This window comes from Schistocerca nitens, chromosome 2 (genome assembly GCF_023898315.1).
Source record: "Schistocerca nitens isolate TAMUIC-IGC-003100 chromosome 2, iqSchNite1.1, whole genome shotgun sequence".
NCBI lineage: Eukaryota > Metazoa > Arthropoda > Insecta > Orthoptera > Acrididae > Schistocerca > Schistocerca nitens.
Window position 1 is genome coordinate 141,187,725 of NC_064615.1, and position 14,527 is coordinate 141,202,251.

Sequence of the window (14,527 nt, forward strand, 5' to 3'; positions counted from 1 at the left end):
TATCATAGTGATATAGGACAGGTCAACAGTTATACAATGAAAACCAACCATTCAAAAATATACATACATACAGCATACTATGTATACTTAATGAGGACAGAACAGGTATTTGGCCATGGTCTTTATGAAGGAACCATCCTAGCATTTGCCTGAAGTGATTCAGGAAAACCACAGGAAATCTAATCAGGATCCCGAATATGAAGTCAGTGTCTGAACACCTGCCCTGCCTCATTCAGTTGGGCTCTATTGTGAAATGTTCTTTGATTTATACACATCTTACTTCAGATTACTTGTAATAACTTGAATACATGGCATTAATAACATCAATACCTACAGTGGAACATCAATTTTATGTTCTCCGATTTTACATTTTTCGTGATTCTATGCCATAGATTCATGGCACCCATGAAAAACCATAAGATTAAGGCCAAAAATTCCCTGATTTTAAGTTTCTCCCTAGTAAGGTTTACCTCGATTCTACACTCTTACTGAAGTCTCGTTTGACTTCATGCTGTCGTCTTCCTATTGATATTTGATGTGACTGAATGAGCTAGAAGTGGTACAGAAAACAGGTGGTTTGCACCATGAAGTTAAGGGAATATTTTAGGCCGTTGTAGAGAGGGGAGACATGAGAGAGAGGAAATGCTGATGTAATCCACGATCTGTGTTACCAACACAACTTGCAACACATAGCTTCATCGTGTGATCATGATAAAACCACTGCTAGGTTGTGGCAGCAATGGAAAAACAGGACAGTTGACACAGTGTCCCAGACCGAACCAGTATGTGATGAAGGTGCCCAGCCGCCACCTTTTTTTTTTTTGTGCCACTTATAACTCGGCATCATTTTTTTGCATGGATTTCCGATGTACTGTATTCAGCAACAATATCGATCATAAACCTTTTAAATTCAAACACCGAATATCGAAGAATATGCTGGGTCAGAATCAAGGAAATGTCAGCCATTTCCAGCTAGTGAGCTCTTATTGGCTGGCGACTTGTTACATCATCCAATGGCCAGTGCAGACAACTCACCACACTAACACACATAAAATGAACTTTCCTGCTGGATTTGTGGAGAGGGGGAGTGGCTCTTCAATGATGGGAGTGCATCAGGGGTGAAAGTATTTTGTGAAGTGCTGAAAATCCACTTTTTGTGTAGATCATGTGCTGTGGCAGAGATGTCACAGAGAAATAGAGCAAGGGTTTTGCGACAACACATTTTAAAGACTTTAGTGGTCAAATGTGACGTGATACAGTTTGCAACAACTACATACACTACTCATTTATATACTTTGCACTACACACAGTAGATTGTAAAGATCGGCAGCAGTTACAGAAGACATGAAGCAAAACTTTAGTGCCTGAGCTTTCTTCTAAATGTACATTTTACACAGTATACAGAAATTCACTGAGCTGACTTCTAATAAGCTTCTAACATCAATTGAGGAAGTAAACTCATTTTTCACATCTCTGTTTCTCTCATCAAGCCTAGAATAACACAGTGATAGTGTGCACACTTGCCTTTCTGTACCAGCCAAACCCACTTTGTTTAGCTCACTACATAGTAAGTTTGCAGACCTTACCCTACAAAACATTCAAAATTCCTCAAGTACTGGAGTATAAAGTACAAACAGGCACAGAAGCTATAAATCGAAGTTGGTGCAAGAATTTCATTCTCCTCCTAGGAAGCAATTTTACCAACGCTTGTAACATCAACTGACATAACCAGATTGCAAATCCATAAACAAACAAGAAAGAAGTTTCAAAGTATTATGTCATCTAATAGACTTACTAGGAAAAAATGTGGATTTTTCCATTAGTAAAACAAGGGTACGTAACCAGTCGATCCATTTCCCAACACTACTACCATAAATTATAGTACTTTACAGCACCCAAGTTTGATGGTTCTTTCATTTTTTGTTCACCTCAAAAATAGGAACAAAATTGATAGCCTACATGGTAAAATAAGCTGAAAACTGTGAAACACAGTGAAAACTGCTGAATTACATCATCTCAAATGTTTGTAACAAATCGGATGTTTGTTTTCCACCTGCAGCCAATAGCTGTATAACATGGTGATGTTATGCTAGTGCTGTGGCGTATAGCATGATAAACAGTGAGCTTACTTGGTGGCTTGTTCCAAAGTATAGCTGATATGATTGGTGTATAGTAAATGGAATGACTGCAGCTTCCACTTAGGTTTAATTTGTATAGTTATACCTGGTATGCCCTTCACTATTGTGCATTAATTTTACTTACAGTACTTCTGCTCGTAGCCTGTTGACAGAATCCAGAATGTATCATGCCTCTACCAACTGCAGCCAATGTAGACTATTCCATTTGCTATGTGCAGCACCACAATTAACAGCACGTGTTCAGTGAACAGTTACTGGTATAAAAAGTTCCACATGTGAAGGAAAACTTGTGTGTATATATGTGCTTTCATGAAACCTGAACAAAGTTTACAAGCAATACGTTAGAGGTCACTGCTCTCAAGTCACCAGAGTATGCTGCACTGCCATTGGCTACAGACAGAAAACACCTCCCTCCCTCCGTCCCTCCCATTTTAGATTCCAATGCCTTTCACTGTAGTTGACAGTGTTTGGTTTAATTAATCATGTTCATCAATTTTTCTTTTTTCTGGGTGAGCACCAAGGAAAGATTTCACATAAATACATGTTTTGATGTGCAATTTGTGGTCGTAGCCCATCGGAAAATAGCTCAATTACCTTATACCTGGATACCAATTTCAGCCTTTTGACGAGTTTTTACTTGCTGTTATACAATTGTGATTTTTTAAGGACTGATGAAATTCATTACCACAAATTTTTGTATAAATATTGTACTGTACATTTAATTTCCTGCATTTACAAAGATTTTATACACTGTATTGGAGAGGATTATGATCTTTAATCATATATGCCAATTACATATGTTTCTGCTCTACTTTGGGGGTTTTAATGTTTTCCTCCTACTGCATTTTTCTCAGTTTTGTGCTTTTTAAGTCTGGACAATACGGAATGGTAAAATAGGGATTTCACTGTCCAGTCTGCTTGGAAAATGGATCCAGAAAAATCCAAAGTAGGAAATAGGGAACCAGACATATAGTACTGCAGTCTTGGTTTTCAGGATGGCAGTTATCCAGCAGGGACATCCACTGGTCCCCATCACTTTGTAGCAGATGGAGCTTGTTCAGATGGCTCTTTGAGAAAGTCAGGGGGAGGGGGGGGGGGGGGTTTGGACAAGCCCAGGACCAAAATTCAGGAGGGTCTATCTAGACTAAGGTGCCTTTATCTTTGTCTGTGAGGGGATGGACACAGTGGAGTGGCGTGAAGAGATGGGACCCAAGATATCTCAGTGGAAGGAGGTGAAACTGCTGATCAAGACAATGGTTGAGCTCTTCATAAGGATATCCCCCCAGGAGGCTTGCCACTCATTGGCATGTTCGTGCTTGGCTACCATGGGGCTCCAGCCTTCGCAGCATCTTTTCCCTTCCATGCTGAATGTCTATCCTCTTGCAATTCTTTTTCTCCTGCCCATGGGGAACACATCTGGGGTGTTATTGGGAATGTTCCGCGTTGTCTGTCACTGACATAAGAACAGTCTTACTGCTGTTTTTCGTTCCAGTTTCCTTTCTTTGTTTCTCTTCTCCTCTCATTCCTCCGCTTCGGTGTTTGAGGTTCCTCTTTTTCTTCTTCCTCCATGTGCTCTCCTGAAGGCCGGCCCACGTGTCTGACATGTAACAGGTGACTGGGTAACGAGTAATTCCCAGCCCTGGGTCAATAGGTAGGGTTCGAACGTACCCCCTGGTACAGGCCAGGCCAATGGAGGGGTGACTGCCTGAGTTGTAACCTTTCCAAATTGCCGATTGGTCCCTCCATCAGGTATTCAGGAGGTGTGGTCTGAGGTGTGAACAATCACCTAAGGCGGGTTCGCCCCCTTGTGAAGGAGGCACCCAGTTGGAAGGAGTGCACCATCAGAGCCGCTGGCAACAATGGGGCATTTTCTTGCAATGAGCCAATCATCTTCACAATCAACATCTACAAAACATAAATGGAATGAGGCTACTGATTGAAAGCCCCTTCCAGCTGCACCACAGTTCCTCATGATTTCACATACTGAAGACAGTCAGTCCTTCACAACTGTAAATCCGTTTATTATTCAGAAAGGTGTTGGTGCCATTGCTGGCCCTGTAAAATCCTGCTCCCATTTATGGAATAGCACTTTGCTTTTGGAGACTACTTTTGATTCTCAAGCACAATGACTGCTTGCCACCTCGATTCTCCACAGCTATCCTGTTCGTTTCGAGGCCCTTAGAACTCTGAATTCCTCCCGTGATGTTATTTACACTAGGCTGCTCAACAGTCTGACTGAGGCCGACATCCAGTCTTACCTTTCTGATGAGGGTGTCATATCCATCAGGTGATGCGGAAGGTAGATTCCTCCTTAGTGCCCACCCACACTCTTTTTCTCACCTTTGATAGAGTGGTGCTTCCGTCCAAGATTAAAGCAGGCTATGAAATTATCACAGTCCAGCTGTACATTCCAAACCCGATGTGCTCCTACCAGTGTCATCGCTTCAGCCACACTATAATGCCTTGTCGACACCCAGCCAAATGTGTAACCTGTGGGATGGATGTGCATGAGGGCGATTGTCCGCCTCCTTCTCCTTGCTGTATCAACTGTAGTGGTGGCCATGCCACCTCATCTTGGGATTGTCCCATGTATCTTGATGAGCGGGCTGTCCAGGAGATCTGGGTAAAGGAAAAAGTGCCTCACCCAGTCGCTCTCAAGATTTTGGCTAGTCTCAAACCCTGCATTCTCCCATCTGGCACTTACAGTTCTGTTCTTGTTACCTATCACTCCACAAAGGACTTGACCATGCAGACATACAACCTCAAATTCAGTTCTGGGGTTGAGAAATCACCCAGTGTCAAGGTATTGTCGCCATCCCTCTGTTGAGCTGTACAAAAAGCCATCAAACTCTTGCCTCAAGGGGCAAAGCCACCAGCTACACAGCTGGTAGGCCGGAAAGGACAGAAAGAGTGAAGACTTCTACATTCCTCCAGCCAAACAACACCTGAGTGTTCCTCTACTAACCAGAAAGGATTGAAGAAGTCCAACAAAGGCAAATGTTCTTTTCCTTCACTGACTCGAAGATCCTCTTCGACGGCGTAACTACATGATACCTTAGCTCGGCCCACTTCCATGTCACTGATGCGCACCACTAACTGTTTTTCTTCATTGGACTCTACAGACCGACAGCACAAGCAAGCTTATACTTCTGTGGACCTCATGGAACAAAATAATCCTGCTTCTGTGCCCTGTAGCAGCAAGTTTTTGCAGGCTGTCACTCGGCAGCCACCGAGGTGACATTCCCTTTGCTTCTTCATCATCATCTCTCTCCTCCAATGGGACGTTCACAGCTTTCAGTCCCACAAAGAGGATTTACGGCTGCTTTTAGCATCACAGCGTCCCCTTATACTCTGCCATCAGGAAACAAAATTGTGTCCTCATGACCACTTTGAGCTTTCACATTTTTTCCCGGTTCATTTTGATCTTCCACCTGGCATTCCCTCTCATGGGGGCGTCATATTGCTCATACAGGATGACATCCATAGTCAGCCCATCTCCCTGACTACCCATCATCAGGATATTGCAGTTCACTTTTTCCTTGCTCCCATGACTTTTTCCCTTTGTACCATTTATGTCCCTCCGTCATTCGCTGTCACTTCAGCTTATTGTGCAGCCACCTCCCCCATTTCTGCTACTCCTTAACTTTAATGCACATCATCCCCTTTGGGGTTCTCCCAGGACCTGTCAGAGAGGTGCCCTCTTGGCTGATCTTAATGAGCTCAACCTCTTCTACCTTAAGACTGGAGCACCCACATTCCTTTCTGACTCCTTGCACACCTGTTACCTTCTGGACTTATCCTTCTGCACTGCCCAGCTTGCGCATCATCTTGAGTGGTCCGTTCTTCCTGACACCTACTAAAGTGACCATTTCCTGTATGCTACCCATTGCTGACCCCTACACCACATATGGCTGCTTTCTAAGGCTGACCAGTGGCTTTAGTTCTCCCAGGGGACCTTAGAAGAACAAGATTTCCCCAGTTGTGACTACCAGGTGGAATATCTCACAAATGTTATCCTTACTGATGCAGAACGTTCCATTCCTCACACTTCCTCTTTATCACACCATGTCACAGTCCCTTGGTGGACTGAGGCATGCCAAGACACAATTTGCACGCAAAGACATGCTCTCTGCATTTTTAATTGCCATCCTTCAATGGTAAACTGCATTCATTATAATCAGATGGGTGTAAAATGTTGTTGCATTCTTCGCAATAGCAAAAAAGTGAGCTGGATTTCATTCACTAGTTATTTTCACAGTTCCATCCTTTCCTCTGTCGTGTGGGCCAACCCCCGATGGCTCTCTGGGACCAAGATCCACTCCTCAATTTCCGGCCTGACAGTAGCAGATGTTGTCATCATGGACCCTATTGCTATGTCCAACAACTTAGGCCACCATTTTTGTGGAAATTTCGCGCACTTCCCACTATCACCCTGCCTTTCTCCATTGGAAATGAGCGGAGGCAGCTCGGGCGATACTCTTCTCTTCTCAGAATCGTGAGTGATACATTGCCGTCTTTACTATGAGGGAGCTAGATCATGCTCTCAGTTCATCCCTATCCTCTGCCACAGGGCCAGACGCTGTCAACATTTGGATGTTACAGCACCTTTCTCTTGCGGGCAAGCAGTTACTGCTTAATAGGTACAACTGCATCTGGCAGAGAACACGTTTCCTGGACATTGGTGTGAAGCCACTGTCCTACCCATACCTAAGCCCGGTAAGGACAAAAACCTGCTTTCTAGCTACTGACCCACCTTTCTCACCAGCTGTGTTTGCAAGGTGATGGAATGAATGATTCATGCCTGGCTAGTATTGTGGATTGAATCTCGCAATTTAGTAATGACTGCGCACCGTGGTTTTTGAGCATAGCGTTCTGCAGTTGACCATCTCGTTACTTTGTCCACCCTTGTCATGAATGGTTTTCTGTGGGAATTCCAGACGATGGCCACATTTTTCAATTTGGAGAAGGCCTATGACACTTGCTGGAGAACTGGTGTCCTCTGTACTCTTTACATGTGGGACTTCCTTGGCCACCTGCCCTGTTTCCTCCAGGAATTTTTAAGAGACCAAATTTTCAAGATGCGCGTGGGTTCTGCCTTGTCGGATGCCTTTATCCAGGAAACTGGTGTGCCTCAGTGTTCTGTCCTGTTATGGCCATTAATCCTATAATGGCCTGTTTTCTGCCGGGCATCTCTGTCTCCCCTTTTTGTTGACAATTTTGCCATCTATTGCAGTTCTCCATGAAGCTGGCTCATTGATGTATCTTCAGCAATGTCTTGATTGTCTTTACTCTGGAGCATTGACAGTGGCTTTCATTTTTTCACAGACAAAACTGTCTGTATGAATTTCTGGCAGTGCAATTGGTTTCTTCAACCAGCTTTACGTCTTGGGCTTGTTGCTCTTCCATATGTTGAAACTAAAAAATTCCTGGGGCTCATGCTTGATAGGAAACACTCTTTGTCCTCCAATGTGTCTTATCTGTTAGCCCGCTGTACATGGTCCTTCACTGTCCTACATGTCCTCAGTGGTGCTTCCTGGGATGCAGATCGAACCACCCTCCTCTGTTTGTACCAGCCCTTGTCATGTCGAAAGTAGACTATGGGTGCTTTGTTTATGTGTCTGCACATCCGTCCCTCCTAAGCCGTCTCTCTGGTACCGAGTGCCACGGGTTTTGAATCTGCATCAGACAGCAAGGACCTTGATTACCACTAGAGGTCTCTACAGCTGTCACACCGTAAGCCGTGGCTGCGCACGTTCCTGGCTCATTTATAACATGAGGGCACCACAGTGGAGCATGTGGTCCCAGCAGCCAATAGCGATGTACCGCATCCTGTATATAAGTGCCTGCCTCTCGCTCAGCTAGGCAGTCTGAAATTCGTGGAATCTGTTGATATCTCAGCAACAGACAGCATGTTTACAGTACTTTGTTTTCGTGACTAGTGGACTTTGTGGAATCGTTTGGTTGTCTTTTATCACCCTGTTGCTTCTTGCATGTTGTTATCGTAAGGTCCCACTCAGTCGTCCATCGTTGTTCATGTCCGTTCCTTCCCGTTCATTTGTTGTTTCTCAGGTTGCTCCCATATGGTCCCGCCGCGCTTCATTCTCAGCAACCCCGCAACCATAATGGTCGTGGTTACAACAGTCTCAACACTATCGACCATTGTGGCATCCCATTTGGCCACTGGTGCCTTTTACACTAGCCCGGTTGAGAGTATGCTGAAGCTGCTGAACTATCACTGTCATACCACTGTGACTTTCTCCTCAGAGGTATGAATGATGTTTGTATGCCATGCATGGCCACCCATCCTATACCTCCTCCTTCGATGATTCCTTTGAACACCAGTATGGGGCCTATTCCTCTTCTCTGTTACCTCCTGGAGTCTGCTTTTGGCACTTGGTCCAGCAGCTTAACTTTGCACTACCTGCAACTTTTCTGGTGGATGTGAACCCTTCACCACCTTCGCTTTGTGAAGCAGCCCATGTTAACCTTGGCCTTCATTTGCTTCCTAAGGACGCTACTCCAGCCTCGCTCTATCATCTTCAGTTTTACGACATTCACAAGGAACTTACTGATAGTACCTTTGTGTACATTGATGGATCTCGCCCTGACCAAGCTGTCAGGTGTGCCGTTGTCATTAGTACCCACGTCTTTCGATATCGTCTTCCAGCACACTGCTCAGTATTTGCAGCTGAGCTCTTTGCCCTGTATCAGGCCACAAAGTACATCCGGTGACACAGACTTTTCAATTGTGTCATTTGCTCAGATTTTCTCAGCACCCTTCAAAGTTTATGTGTGCTATACACCGCCAATCCCTTAGTGCAGTGGATCCAGGAAAACTGTCACTTGCTCACTCTTGGTGGAGCCACTGTGATGTTTATGTCTGTTCCTGGTCATGCCGGTCTGCCAGGAAACAAGGCTGCTGATGCTGCTGCCAAGGCTGCAGTCCTCATAACTCAGCCCATTACTTCCTACGTTACCTCCACTGTTCTCTGTGTTGTCATCTGTCAGGAGGCGGTGTCACTTTGGCATTGCCAATGATCCTCCCCCAGATTATTAAGCGTCTCCCAGTGGCTTGGACGACCTCCTCTCAGCCCTCCCGCTAGGAGGAGCATTTTAACTAGGTTGTGTATTGGGGACTGCCTTTTCAGCCATCATCATTTGATAAGTGGCATTCTCTCACCTCTTTGTACACATTGCGACCAAGTTTTAACTGTCCTCCACTTTTTGACGGAGTGCCCATTTTTTAACCATTTACATTCCCACCTGGGTTTGCTGTCAGAGTTATCAGCCATTTTAGCAAATGATGCGTGAACTGTCGACCATGTTTTACTTTTTATCCGTCAAAGCAATATGGCAAAGGCCATTTAATTTTTAGTTTTGGACCTCTGTTTCTGTCCTTTGTAGCCCTTTCTCCACGTCTCTGTTTTTAGCTGCCTTCTCTGATGTCACGTAGGACTGATATATAATCACTTTTTAATTCCTCACTGTCTTCATGTTCTATAGTTTTGACTTGGGCATGTATGACCCCCAGTTGTTTTTGTGCCCCAAAACAAAACAAACAAACTTTGTAAGGATATTTCTCCAAAGACTGGCAAAATAATGGCGCAGAACCAGAAGGTCTCGCCAGAGGGATTGGATGGTAATTAACTGAAAGGGGTTGTACTGGACAGACAGAAGTCAGGGAAAAATTCCTGATGGCAGCGCAAGAACAAGTTCTTAAATTGTACTTTGGGTTCTCACAGTTTGGTGTCAGGATAATCAAAGACCCCAGAAGTGACCATGGCAGTAAGCTGGAGGCTGCAAGTGTGCAGCTAAACCTGCAACACAGTAAAGGGGCAACTGCCACCCTGAATCTGTTTTCTGGGAAGACAGAAGGTGGATGTGGCCCTCATCTAGGAACCATATCTATATTCAGGTAAAAGGGGCATTTTGGGCCTTGGAAAAACTGGAGGTAAGATGATTTATGCTAGAAGTCTAAAGAACTCCAGAACATGCATTTATGTGAAGAATGGAATTTCATTCATGCCAATGACAGACTTAGTGACCATCAGGATGAAACAAAATGAAGAAGGAAGCACAAGGGGAACTGTATTGGCCTCAGCTTACCTTCCTTGAGAGGACAGTGCTACTTCTTCCCAGGAAGTGAGGAGACTGGTAGATAGCTACTCACGGCAGAATGAACAACTGCTGATTGTTTGTGATGCCAACGCCCACAACCTCATGCAGGCAAGCAGGGATACAAACAGTGGATATGAGCACTTACCAAAATTTTTACTAGATAATAATCTGGATATCTTAAATAGGGATAGGGAACCTATCTTCAAGAATAGGAGGAGGGAAGAAGTACTTGACATAACTTTTGGGTCCACCCTGATGGACCCACACTTATACAATGACATGTATAGTAAGTTTGAGGTTAAAATGGGCACTAAATAGACCAAGGCCTATAGGGTTCCTAAGAAAATATACAACAACTCTTACAGGAAAAACCTATACTCACAGTTACTTGAAGTCACAACTGCAATAAGGAACCCAGTAGATTTTGAGGAAGTGGCATATGCAGTGACGTCTGCCATTATAACATCATATTTAGAAAACTGTCCAATCACAAAGAAGTGCACAAACAAAAATGTACCTTGGTGTCTTGAAGTGCAAAGGAAGCAGGTAAGAATGTTCAACATTGCAAGAATGGAAGGACAGTGTGTAATATGTCAGGAGGTTCTTGTCAAATACAACCTTGTGGTCAAGGAATTGAAGCTATCCCTCTGGAAGGCATTCTGTGAGGAAGTGAAAGGCACAGCTACTTGCACTACACTTGATAAAATCCTCACTAGATTACCAAATAATGCAAGAGGTACTCTAGGGGAGGAAGATGGTGAGTATGCAGCGACAGCAATTTAGATGCTGGATGTGCTCCTCTGGACTTATTTCCCTTGTAGCCTACCTGTTACCTGTACAAATATGTCCTCGGTAAACGTGCATCTCTTGAACCTAACTGAAAAGTTGACGATGAAAGCAGGCTATTGTCAACAATGTTGCACTGTCTTTCAGCTTTAAGAGTAAAATCAGTTTGAAAACAATGTGCACAGTAATTGTCATTGTCGGTAGTCGTTACTCAGTTGATCTCCTGCCTACCATCAGATAGGTCTCAGCCCCTGGAGCTGCCTGAGTATTGAACAGTAAAGCGGATCCCAAGAGGCCCTGTTGCTGGCTTCTTCGTTGAAGTTCAGTTCTGGCAGCACCCTGCAATGTGGTGTTGTCGGAAGACAGTCAGTTTCCCCATCAGTAGATGGTAGGCAGCGAGGAGCATGGAATTCATCAAGTGAAAGCCATGATCTCGAGTACATATGCAGCTAGTTCATGGACTGTGCTGGAGCATCTAGGACGCAGATTCGCTACAGTACTGTAATTTCAAGGTGTACCCAGGAGCAGATATAGACACAGATCACAATTTAATAGTGAAGAAGAGTAGGCTGGAGCTGAAGACATTAGTCAGGAAGAATCAATAAGCAAAGAAGTGGTGTACAGAAGTACTAAGGAATGATGAGATACGCTTGAAGTTCTCTAAGGCTATAGATACAGCAATAAGGAATGGCTCAATAGGCAGTACAGTTCAAGAGCAATGGTCAACTCTAAAAACGGTAATTACAGAAGTTGGAAAGAAAAACATAGGTACAAAGAATGTAACTGTGAAGAAACCGTGGGTAACGCAAGAAATGCTTCAGTTCACCGATGAAAGAAGGAAGTACGAAAATGTTCAGGGAAATTTAGGGATACAGAAATAACAAGTCAATGGGCAGTAAAATAAATATTAAGTGCAGGGCAGCCAAGACGAAATAGCTGCATGAAAAATGTGAAGAAATCGGAAAAGAAACGATTGTCGGAACGACTGACTCAGCGTAAAGGAAAATCAAAACAACCTTCGGTGACTTTAAAAGCAAGGGTAGTAACACTGAGCGTGCAACTGGAATTCCTGTGTTAAATGCAGAGGAGAGAGCGCATAGACGGAAAGAGTACACTGAAGGCCTCTATGAGGGGGAAGATTTGTCTGATGTCATAGAAGAAGGAACAGGAGTCGATTTAGAAGAGATAGCAGATGCAGTATTAGTTCAGAATATGAGAGAGCTTTTGAGGACTTAAGCTCAAATAAGGCAGAAGGTATAGATAACATTCCATCAGAATTTCTAAAATCATTGGGGGGGAAGTGGCAACAAAACGACTACTCACGTTGGTGTGTAGAATATATGAGACTGGCGACATACCATCTGGCTTTCGGAAAGAAGTCATTCACGCTATTCCGAAGACTGCAAGAACTGACAAATGCGAGAATTATCACACAATCAGCTTAACAGCTCATGCATCCAAGTTTCTGACAAGAATAATATACAGAAGATTGGAAAAGAAAATTGAAGATGTGTTAGATGATGATCAGTTTGGCTTTAGGAAAGGTAAAGGCAACAGAGAGGCAATTCTGACGTTTCGGTTGGTAATGCAAGCAAGACTAAAGAAAAATCGAGACACATTCATAGGATTTGTCGACCGGGAAAAAGGTTCGACTATGTAAAATGGTGCAAGATGTTCGAAATTCTGGGAAAAGATGGGTAACTGTAGGAAGAGACGGGTAATATACAATTTGTACAAGAGCCAAGAAGGAATAATAAGAGTGGACGACCAAGAACGAAGTGCTCGGATTAAAAAGGGTGTAAGACAGCGAGGTAGTCTTTCGCCCTACTGTTCAATCTGTACATCGAAGAATCAGTGATGGAAATAAAAGGAAGGTTCAAGGGTGGAATTAAAATTCAAGGTGAAAGAATGTCAATGATACGATTCGCTGATGACATTGCTATGCTGAGTGAAAGTGAAGAAGAATTACATGATCTGCTGAATGGAATGAACAACCTAATGAGTACAGAATAGGGATTGAGAGAAAATCGAAGAAAGACGAAAGTAATCAGAAGTAGCAGAAATTAGAACAGTGAGAAACTTAACATCAGGTTTGATGGTCGTTAAGTAGATAAAATTAAGGAATTCTGCTACCTAGGCAGCAAAACAACCAATGACGGAAGCAGCAAGGAAGACAACAAAAGCAGACTAGCACTGGCGAAAAGGGCATTCCTGGCCAAGAGAAGTCTAAAAGTATCAAACATAGGCTTGAATTTGACGAAGAAATTTCTGAAAATGTGCGTCTGGAGTACAGCATTGTATCGTAGTGAAACATGGAGTGTGGGAAAACCGGAACAGAAGAGACTCGAAGCATTTGAGATGTGGTGCTACGGACGAATTTTCAAAATTAGGTGGACTGATAAGGTAAGGAATGAGGTGGTTCTGCGCAGAATCGGAGAGGAAAGGAATGTATGGAAAACACTGACAAGGAAAAGGGACTGGTTGATAGGACTCTTGTTAAGACATCAGTGTATGACTTCCCTGGACTTAGAGGGAGCTGTACAGGACAAAAATTGTAGGGGAAGACAGAGATTGAAATGCATCCAGCAAATAATTGAGGACATAGGTTGCAAATGCTGCTGTGAGATGAAGAGGTTGGCACAGGAGAGAAATTCGTGGCGGGACGCATCAAGTCAGTCAGAAGACTGACGACTCAGAAATCGTGATCATGGAATCGAGTGCTATTACTGTGAGTGCCATCGATCCCTGACGAGAGCTGGGGAACTGAGGTATTTGAAGGGAGCTCGGTTCGTAACGACCACATGTGTCATCCTTATTCTGCTATATTCACTAAACAAGCTGTTAACTGCTGTGTCGCTTCCTTGCTATGTGCTCTTGCGAAAGTGTGCGTTTCTTGCACCATTTCATTGCTTGGCTCGCTTCCTGTGGTTTTCTGTCGCAGTCTTTCTGCTGAATGCGTATCCTCACCCAGCAGTGTCGGTGTGTAGACTACCTAACCCACTTACGATAAGTTGACTCGCTTCCTGCTTCCACCTTTCTGGCGTGATTTGAGTTTGCCTGCGGCAGTGCGATGAGTTTTAATAAAATTTTGTGTTTGCTACTCCTTACTGTTCTGTGCTGCTAACAGTACTGACCAACGAATTCTTCAGACAATTTATCGAGGGTGCAGTTGTTCGTGACCGCTCCGTACGTAACTCGAACGACGATTCTCAGCTGCACAATAAACAGAGCGGTCGACAGGTAGCACATGGGCGTTGTTGACAAAAAGAAGACAGTGTCCCTGCCAGAGCAAATGCGCCAGCGAAGAGTAAGGAAGACAACATCGCTACGTCATAACAAGGTCTTGCTGCATTTCGTTGCAGTGTTCTTGCGTTGCAACCTCACTACTGGAAACTACCGTCTGCGAACAGCGTGATGGGACTTCCGATGCTCAAGTTAAGCGGTATTTCATTCTCTTGTAGCTAGAAGGAATTTACACTTCGTTT

General features: G+C 43.9%; 1 protein-coding gene across 1 annotated transcript in view; it reads left to right on the plus strand.

Annotated features, from left to right (window-relative positions):
• The window catches only part of LOC126235844 (cytochrome b5 reductase 4), a 315,221-nt gene that overhangs the window by 38,670 nt on the left and 262,024 nt on the right, over positions 1-14,527 (plus strand). The gene's annotated exons all lie outside the window — the stretch shown is intronic.